The sequence below is a fragment of the Cryptomeria japonica genome, chromosome 11 (assembly GCF_030272615.1).
Source record: "Cryptomeria japonica chromosome 11, Sugi_1.0, whole genome shotgun sequence".
NCBI classification, from domain to species: Eukaryota; Viridiplantae; Streptophyta; class Pinopsida; order Cupressales; family Cupressaceae; genus Cryptomeria; species Cryptomeria japonica.
In genome coordinates, this window is record NC_081415.1 from 59,417,212 (window position 1) to 59,426,484 (window position 9,273).

The following is a 9,273-nucleotide window of genomic DNA, read 5'->3' on the forward strand; positions in this document are numbered from 1 at the left end:
TGCATTGATCAGACCATTTATCTATTGTTTCCTAACAGTTGCAACAACACAAAAATCCCTTAACCGGGTAGGTCCTAACAAGCCTGATTGTATAAATCCCTTAACCGGGTAGCTCAATGGTGCAGGAGCACCTGAGCACCTGAATGCTCAAATCCTAGCAGGTATAACATTTTATTGCAAATTAAGCATGTGTGTTTATTTTATGCTTCTAGTAGGTTTAATAGGTTTGTTTTGTGGTGTAATAAGGTTTGGAACTCATTTGTGTTAAGAGTTTCCAAGATTTTTGTTTTTTTCTCAGTGGGCCAAAAATTGTCAATTTTGGGTCCAAATGAGCATTTTTGAATTTTTGATGTTGTAAAGCCTTGAAAGGCATTGGAGCATGTTTATTTAGTGTTTCTAATGATGTTGAGTCATTGGTTTGAGTGCCAAGTCACCGGGAGTCAAAATGCAATTTTTGAGCAACAAAAGTTGTCAAAAGTTGTCAAAAACCTGTCAAAAAGTGCAAAAAATGACTTTTGGTGGTTTTGGTTAGTTCCAGCCTGTACATGTCCATACAAAGGCTTCAACAAGTTGGCACATGTATAAAAACCATGTTCCAATCATTGTATGTGCAGTTTATATTGGAAAAGGAAGAAAAATACTTGTTTTGCTCTTATTTTTTGTGAGTTTTAACTAGTTTCCTGCACTTTTGAGAGTACAGTCCATACCATGGCTCCATGAGTCCGTGCTGCTCCTATTTTTGATTGATGTGATATCCTTTTATGTTTTAGTAGTGATTGGAACAATTTTTATTTGAAGTACTCTTAGGAAAGGCATTGTTTTGTGGTTCAAATGGAAGGTCTTTCATGGTCCAACTAGTTTCTTCAAGGTCTTTTCATCCATGGCTTTGAGGAAATTTGTTGGACCCTCTGTACATACTATATTATACATCTATTTTCCTTTTCTAACTATGCACAGGTGTTTGTAAACCCATGGCAAGTATGTGGAATGAGCAACTTGGCTTGGGTATCCTTAAAGTTGTTTGAATGGTACTTTGCTGTTCATAGCACTGTACTTTGATATGTTGAAGAAGAATTAAGTTGGCAAGAGTCTTAATTGTATTTTACCATCCTTGTCTCTCTCATGACTTGGTTGGTTGCAAGAAGCAAAGGTGTAATCAGATTGTAAAAACAGTGTGTCATTGTTTCATGGATAAAACCTCATTGCCAACCTCCCTAATGGATAGTGTGGAATGATGGATTCCTCTTTTATGCATCATGGAAATGTATTTGAAAATGTTTTTCAATGGTAAAAAGACAAGGTACACAATCTGATTGTACAGGACCTAAATAAGGATCCTAGAAAAGTGTTTCCTTTGTCACAGTCTTATAATGTTGTCATGATTTGTGTCATCATTTAAGTGTTCAAACCTTCAAGATATTTGAAGAGGTTATATGCATTATTCTATCATGCCATTAACACCTTCTTGCAGGCCAGGGACAAAGTGAAGAAGCAGGTCAAAACAGAGAAAGAAAGTTGTCACAGTTTTAAGACTGTAAAAATGCAGTGATGGCGGGTGTGTGAGTAACAGTCACAAGAAATCCTTTCCTTATTTGCTTTGCAGGGTGCTCCAACTTGTGTCAAGTCATTGTAGCATCTATTTTTGATAGACTTACAGTGTATTTGGTTTATTAATGTTCAAAAAATGTATGCAAACCTTAAAAACATTGTTGTCTCAGTCATCTAAACTGTTATTTCTGTGTAAAGGCAGCAGTATGGTATTTGTTTGATAAAATGACAGTGTGCTCAGATAAGTTTTGAATTCTTGGAAGTGTTGGACATGTGTTATAGCAAAGTTTGAACCATTTAATTTGGGTCTAGCACCATGGAGGAGACCTTTAAACTGCAAACCCTCTCCAAAACCCTTAAAAACACTTGAAAAGTGCATATTTTGTGGGACAGTCCTCAAACAGTCCATACAGTACTTGCCATAGCAAAAATCCTTGAGCTTTCATCATCAAATGACCACATATCCAAGGGTTTGTCATGAAGTTTAGCAGGTTGAGCAGGGTGAACAAATTTCATTAAAAACTAGGGCTAATTCTAGTAGCCTTTTTGGAGCAATTTTGACAATTTCATGAAATCGGTAAGGAAGGAGAAGCAATTGATTGTTTCAAACTATCAAAACTATTAAGTTAAGACTTGAGACACCCTACTACATGCCCCATAGCATTGCATTAAGTCATTTGATCAAGATGACCCTTTGAACCTAGAAGTTGCCTTGAGTATTTCAACGCTCCTTGCATCCAACTTGGAAATTTTCATTCTTGAAAGGTGAAGGACAGTCATCATACTTTACAGACCTGTCCAGATGCTCAATCAACCCATTAATATAATTTAAATCCTTAAAGGTGCAAACAAGATTTGGTAAAACATGGTTCTCCAACAGTTGCCCATTCCCGAAAGAGAGGAGATTCAGCCAGTTGGACAACCAAACTTGTTCATTTTTGGTGACACACAAGAGGACCTCATTTCAGACTTGAATGCCTTAGCATGGAAGGTAAGGAGGAGTGATGTCCAATACAATAGGGTGCAAGTAGTGTTGAATAGAGAGGAGGAGATAGGAGAAAGGTTTAGAAGAATCCCATTTGTGCCTAGGGATTGATTTGGGAAACACATTGAGAACAAAGCCCACCAACCTCAATAGGAGATCAACTTCTATTCTACCTCCTCATCATAGTGGTATCAGAGCCAATTCAGATTTGGGTTGAGAGATTAGCACATGTCAGGTAGTGAGTCAGTGGGAGACAACACCAACAACATGATGACCAATGTAGAGTTAGCAAAGAGGATGGAAGATCAGGTTGAAGAAAATAGACTCCTTAGGGAAAGATTACAACAACTTGAAAAAAAGTTGAACCAAGTAGAAGTCAAGACTAAAGAAGTCAGTGAGAGAGTAGAAAATGCTGAAGATAAGAAGGAAACCTTAGAGGAAGAAGTCCCAGAACCAGACCCAATCTTGGATAGAGAACAAGAAACCTTTTTACAAGCTTTGAAAGCTTTGACTGGAAAGGCCCTAGATGGAGTGTCCCTTTTCAGTGGCAAGATGGAACCAGAAGCACTAATGGAGTGGATAGAGGGTCTAGAGAATCACTTTGAATGTGATGGCATTACTGAAGCATAGAAAGTGAAGGTAGCCAAATCCAGAATGAGAGGGGCAGCCTTGACCTGGTGGAAATTCACCCAAGAGGAAAGGGTGAAAGAGGGAAAGAAACCCATAACCACCTGGAAGACAATGGTAACTAAAATCAAAGACACCTACATGCCTAAAGATTATGAAATCCAGTTACATAGGAAGAGACAAAACTTGAGACAAAAAGACCTAGATGTCAGTAGTTACACTGAAGAATTCCAAAAACTAAGCCTTAGATCTAAGGTACAAGAAGATGAAAATGTCAGAGTAGCTAGGTATCTCAATGGGTTAAGATGGAATATACAGGAAGAGTTAAGCCTATGGTGTCCCAACACATTACAGAAGTGTTTTCAATTAGCACTGAAGGTAGAAGAGAGAAACAAGAAGAAACAAGAACAGAATGGTAGAGGCAGAGGCAGAGGAAATAGAGGCAGTCATAGAGGCAGTTTTGGGGGAAGATACACAGATCATAGGTCCCAGGGAGAGTCTAAGCTTATTGAGCAAAGTGGGGATTCTTAGAGCAGACCCAACTATAGGGGTAGGGGATCAGGCAACCCAGGAAGGGGTAGATCTAATGGACCTGGAAGAGGTTCATACTTCTCCACCATGAAGTGTCAGAAACTAGGCCATCCAGCATATAGATGCCCAGAAAAGCCAAGCTCATCTCAAGGAGGTGATAATAGAGTCCATTTTGTGCAAAAGGAAACCACACCAAATCAAACGTGTCTACCATCAGAAGAAGGGGAAAACCTCATGATCAAGAGGATCCTCATGAAAGAGCCATCTCAGAAAGATATGTCTCAAAGGAAAGCTCTTTTCAGCATCAAAAGTAAGATCCAAGGAAAAGTGTGCAAAGTTATCATTGACTCAGGATCAACTGATAACATCATATCAGAAGAAGCTGCTACAAAACTTCATCTACCTAGAATACAGCACAATGAGCCCTATAAGGTCACATGGTTGGAAAAAGGGCAGCATGTATTGGTGAGTGAACAAACATGGGTAGAGTTTAACATAGGTGAGTACCAGGATAAGATTTTGTGTGATATACTACCTATGGATGCTTGTCATTTGCTTTTAGGAAGACCTTGGCAATTTGACAGGAAAGCACAATATGATGGTGAAAAGAACTCATACTCATTTTTCAAGAATGGTATCAACTATAAAATTTAGTCCATTAACGAAGGAAGTGAGGGCAGCAAACCACAAGTTCCCAACATTTTGTTAGTTGGTGAGAAGGAGTTCATTCATACCTTAAAAGAAGGTGATGGCATAGGTTTTGCATTGGTAACTAAACCAGTTGATGAAAAGAAAGAAAAGAACGTAGAAATCCCATATGAGGTGCAACAACTTCTAGATCAGTTTAAGTCAATTGTTAATGATGGTCAACCAACCTCTCTACCTCCTTAGAGAGCCATTAGCCACCAGATAGACTTCATCCCAGGTGCATCCTTACCAAACAAAGCTGCTTACAAAATGACACCTGAACAAAATCAGGAAGTGTCAAGACAAATCCAAGAACTCTTAGACCAGGGATTGATTAGAAAAAGTATTAGTCCATGTGCAGTACCCACAGTGTTAGCACCTAAGAAAGGTGGGGCTTGGAGACTTTGAATAGATTCAAGAGCAATAAACAGGATCACAATCAGGTATAGATTCCCCATCCCTAGGATAGAAGATCTTATGGATTGTTTAGGGGGAGCAAAATATTTCAGTAAGATAGACCTAAAAAGTGGTTATCATCAAATCCGCATCAAAGAGGGAGATGAATGGAAAACAACTTTCAAGACAAATGAGGGGTTGTATGAATGGCTAGTCATGCCATTTGGGTTAACAAATGCACCCAGTACATTTATGAGATTGATGAATGAGGTGTTACATGACTTCATAGGTAGGTTTGTAGTTGTGTACCTTGATGACATCTTAATTTTCAGTCATACCAAGGAAGAACACCTCCAACATTTGCAGATTGTCTTACAAAGATTGAATGATGAACAACTTACTATCAATCTAGAGAAATGTGATTTCCTTAAGCAAGAGCTGGTCTATTTGGGTTTTGTTGTTTCAGGGGGTGATTTGAAGATGGATCCAAGTAAGGTAGAAGCCATAGTTAATTGGCCAACCCCTAAGAATGCTAGTGATGTCAGGAGTTTTCATGGACTTGCTCAGTTTTATAGGAAATTTATTAGAGGTTTCAGTGAGATATGTGCACCTATGTTAGAAACCATTAAGGGTGGTGTGAAAGTGAAATTTCAGTGGACAGAAGTAGCCAACAGGGGATTTGAATTGTTGAAAGTCAGAGTTGCTACCCAACCAGTGTTGATTCTACCTAGTTTTGACAAATTGTTTACCTTAGAGTGTGATGCAAGTAATATTGCTATTGGTGTTGTTTTGAGTCAAGATAATAGGCCTGTTGCATTTTTCAGTGAAAAGCTTAATGATGCTAAGAAGAAATATTCTTCATATGATCTTGAAATGTATGCTTTGGTTCAGGAACTTAGGAAATGGAGGCATTACCTTCTTCCTAAAAAAATTTGTGGTTTACACTGACAACCAGGCACTCAGTTTTCTCAATTCACAGGATAAGCTTAGTCACAGACATGTTAAATGGGTAGAGTCTTTGCAAGCATATACCTTTACTTTGAAGCATAAGAAAGGACAGTGCAATAAAGTAGCTGATGCATTGAGTAGGAGGTTACTTACTATTTAAGAAATTCAGATTAGAAGTATTGGTATAGAATGTTTTAAGGATTTATATCCACATGATTATGATTTTGCTGATATTTACAAGGTTTGTTAAGATTTTCAGAATACTTTTCATAGCGAATATGTTGACTATACTTTGCAGAATGGATTGTTATTCAGGGGAGGACAGTTGTGTGTGCCAAGAGGTTCAATGAGGGAGAATCTGATACAGGAAAAGCACAATGGTTTCTTGAGTGGTCACTTTGGTCTTAATAAGACTTTGGAATTGGTTCAGAGGCACTATTTTTGGCCTAAGATGCAGGCAGATGTCAGGAAATATGTTGAACAATGCATGGTATGTCAGAAAGCCAAGGGTACTAGCACTAATGCTGGTTTGTATCAGCCTCTTCCCATACCTTCTAGGCCTTGGGATTGCATCAGTATGGATTTTGTGGTAGGTTTGCCCAAAACTAAAGCAGGGTGTGATAGTATTTTTGTGGTTGTTGACAGATTCAGTAAAATGGCACATTTCATACCTTGCAAAACCACTAATGATGCTAGTCACATTGCCTTTCTTTTCTTTAAGGAAGTTGTAAGAATTCATGGTTTGCCATCCAGTATTGTATCTGATAGAGATGCTAAGTTTTTGGGTCATTTTTGGAAAACTTTATGGAAGAAATTGGGTACTAACTTGTCTTTTGGCTCAGCTTACCATCCACAGACAGATGGTCAAATAGAAGTGGTGAACAGAACATTGGGTAACCTACTCAGATGTCTTACCAAAGAATATGGGCAAAGTTGGGATCAACTCATCCATCAGGCAGAGTTTGCATACAATGACAGTGTAAACAGATCCACTGGTAAGAGCCCATTTCAGATTGTTTATGGAATGCATCCTAGAGGTGTTTTCGAGTTAAATGATGTAACTAATTTGAAACAAGTGAGTGGTATAGCAGAAGATATGGCACAGTCTATGAAAGAAATTCATGAGCAGGTACAAAAGTCTTTACAGGAAACTACTCAAAAAGTTAAGGAGAGAGTTGATGCTTCAAAAAGAGATGTTCAATTTTCAGTGGGTGATTATGTGATGGTCCATCTCAACAAGTCACGGTTACAGAAAGGAGTACCTACTAAGTTACAAATGAGAAGAGTAGGACCATGCAAAATATTGGCTAAATACGGCCATAATGCTTACAAAGTTGATTTGCCTGAAGAGTTATGATCATTCAATAATTGTAATTGTTTGAAATTTGTTGTAATGATCTGTATGATGAATTGTAATGATTTGTAATGATCTGATATGATCTATGATGTAGATTCATTGCAGATTAGGGTTTTGTAACCGACCTGATTGTAAAGTTTATTTAAGTCAAGATTGAGAAGGTTAAGTGTGTCGGTAATCAGAGAAGCGTGTGTATGTCGAACCAGTTTGAGATGTCTGCATGAGAGAAGCAAATTGGAGTTGAAGAGGATCTGTATTAGCAAGAAGTGCATTGATCAGACCATTTATCTGTTGTTTCCTAACAGTTGCAGTAGCACAAAAATCCCTTAACCGGGTAGATCTTGACAAGCCTGATTGTATAAATCCCTTAACCGGGTAGCTCAATGGTGCAGGAGCACCTGAGCACCTGAATGCTCAAATCCTAGCAGGTATAACATTTTATTGAAAATTAAGCATGTGTGTTTATTTTATGCTTCTAGTAGGTTTAATAGGTTTTTTTTGTGGTGTAATAAGGTTTGGAACTCATTTGTGTTAAGAGTTTCCAAGATTTTTGTTTTTTTCTCAGTGGGCCAAAAATTGTCAATTTTGGGTCCAAATGAGCATTTTTGAATTTTTGATGTTGTAAAGCCTTGAAAGGCATTGGAGCATGTTTATTTAGTTTTTCTAATGATGTTGAGTCATTGGTTTGAGTGCCAAGTCACTGGGAGTCAAAATGCAACTTTTTGAGCAACAAAAGTTGTCAAAAGTTGTCAAAAACCTGTCAAAAAGTGCAAAAAATGACTTTTGGTGGTTTTGGTTAGGTCCAGCCTGTACCTGTCTATACAAAGGCTTCAACAAGTTGGCACATGTATAAAAACCATGTTCCAATCATTGTATGTGCAGTTTATATTGGAAAAGGAAGAAAAATACTTGTTTTGCTCTTATTTTTTGTGAGTTTTAACTAGTTTCCTGCACTTTTGAGAGTACAGTCCGTACCATGGCTCCATGAGTCCATACTGCTCCTCTTTTTGATTGATGTGATCTCCTTTGATTTTTTAGTAGTGATTGGAACAAGTTTTATTTGAAGTACTCTTAGGAAAGGCATTGTTTTGTGGTTCAAATGGAAGGTCTTTCACGGTCCAACTAGTTTCTTCAAGGTCTTCTCATCCATGGCTTTGAGGAAATTTGTTGGACACTCTGTACATACTGTATCATACATCTATTTTCCTTTTCTAACTATGCACAGGTGTTTGTAAACCCATGGCAAGTATGTGGAATGAGCAACTTGGCTTGGGTATCCTTAAAGTTGTTTGAATGGTACTTTGTTGTTCATAGCACTGTACTTTGATATGTTGAAGAAGAATTAAGTTGGAAAGAGTCTTAATTGTATTTTACCATCCTTGTCTCTCTCATGACTTGGTTGGTTGCAAGAAGCAAAGGTGTAATCAGATTGTAAAAACAGTGTGTCACTGTTTCATGGATAAAACCTCATTGCCAACCTCCCTAATGGATAGTGTGGAATGATGGATTCCTCTTTTATGCATCATGGAAATGTATTTGAAATTTTTTTTCAATGGTAAAAAGACAAGGTACACAATCTGATTGTACAGGACCTAAATAAGGATCCTAGAAAAGTGTTTCCTTTGTCACAGTCTTATAATGTTGTCATGATTTGTGTCATCCTTTAAGTGTTCAAACCTTCAAGATCTTTGAAGAGGTTATATGCATTATTCTATCATGCCATTAACACCTTCTTGCAGGCTAGGGACAGAGTGAAGAAGCGGGTCAAAACAGAGAAAGAAAGTTGTCACAGTTTTAAGACTGTAAAAATGTAGTGATGGCGGGTGTGTGAGTAACAGTCACAAGAAATCCTTTCCTTATTTGCTTTGCAGGGTGCTCCAACTTGTGTCGAGTCATTGTAGCATCTATGTTTGACAGACTTACAGTGTATTTGGTTTATTAATGTTCAAAAAATGTATGCAAACCTTAAAAACATTGTTGTCTCAGTCATCTAGACTATTATTTCTGTGTAAAGGCAGCAGTATGGTATTTGTTTGATAAAATGACAGTGTGCTCAGATAAGTTTTGAATCCTTGGAAGTGTTGGACATATGTTATAGCAAAGTTTTAACCATTTAATTTGGGTCTAGCACCATGGAGGAGACCTTTAAATTGCAAACCCTCTCTAAAACCCTTTAAAACACTTGAAAAGTGCA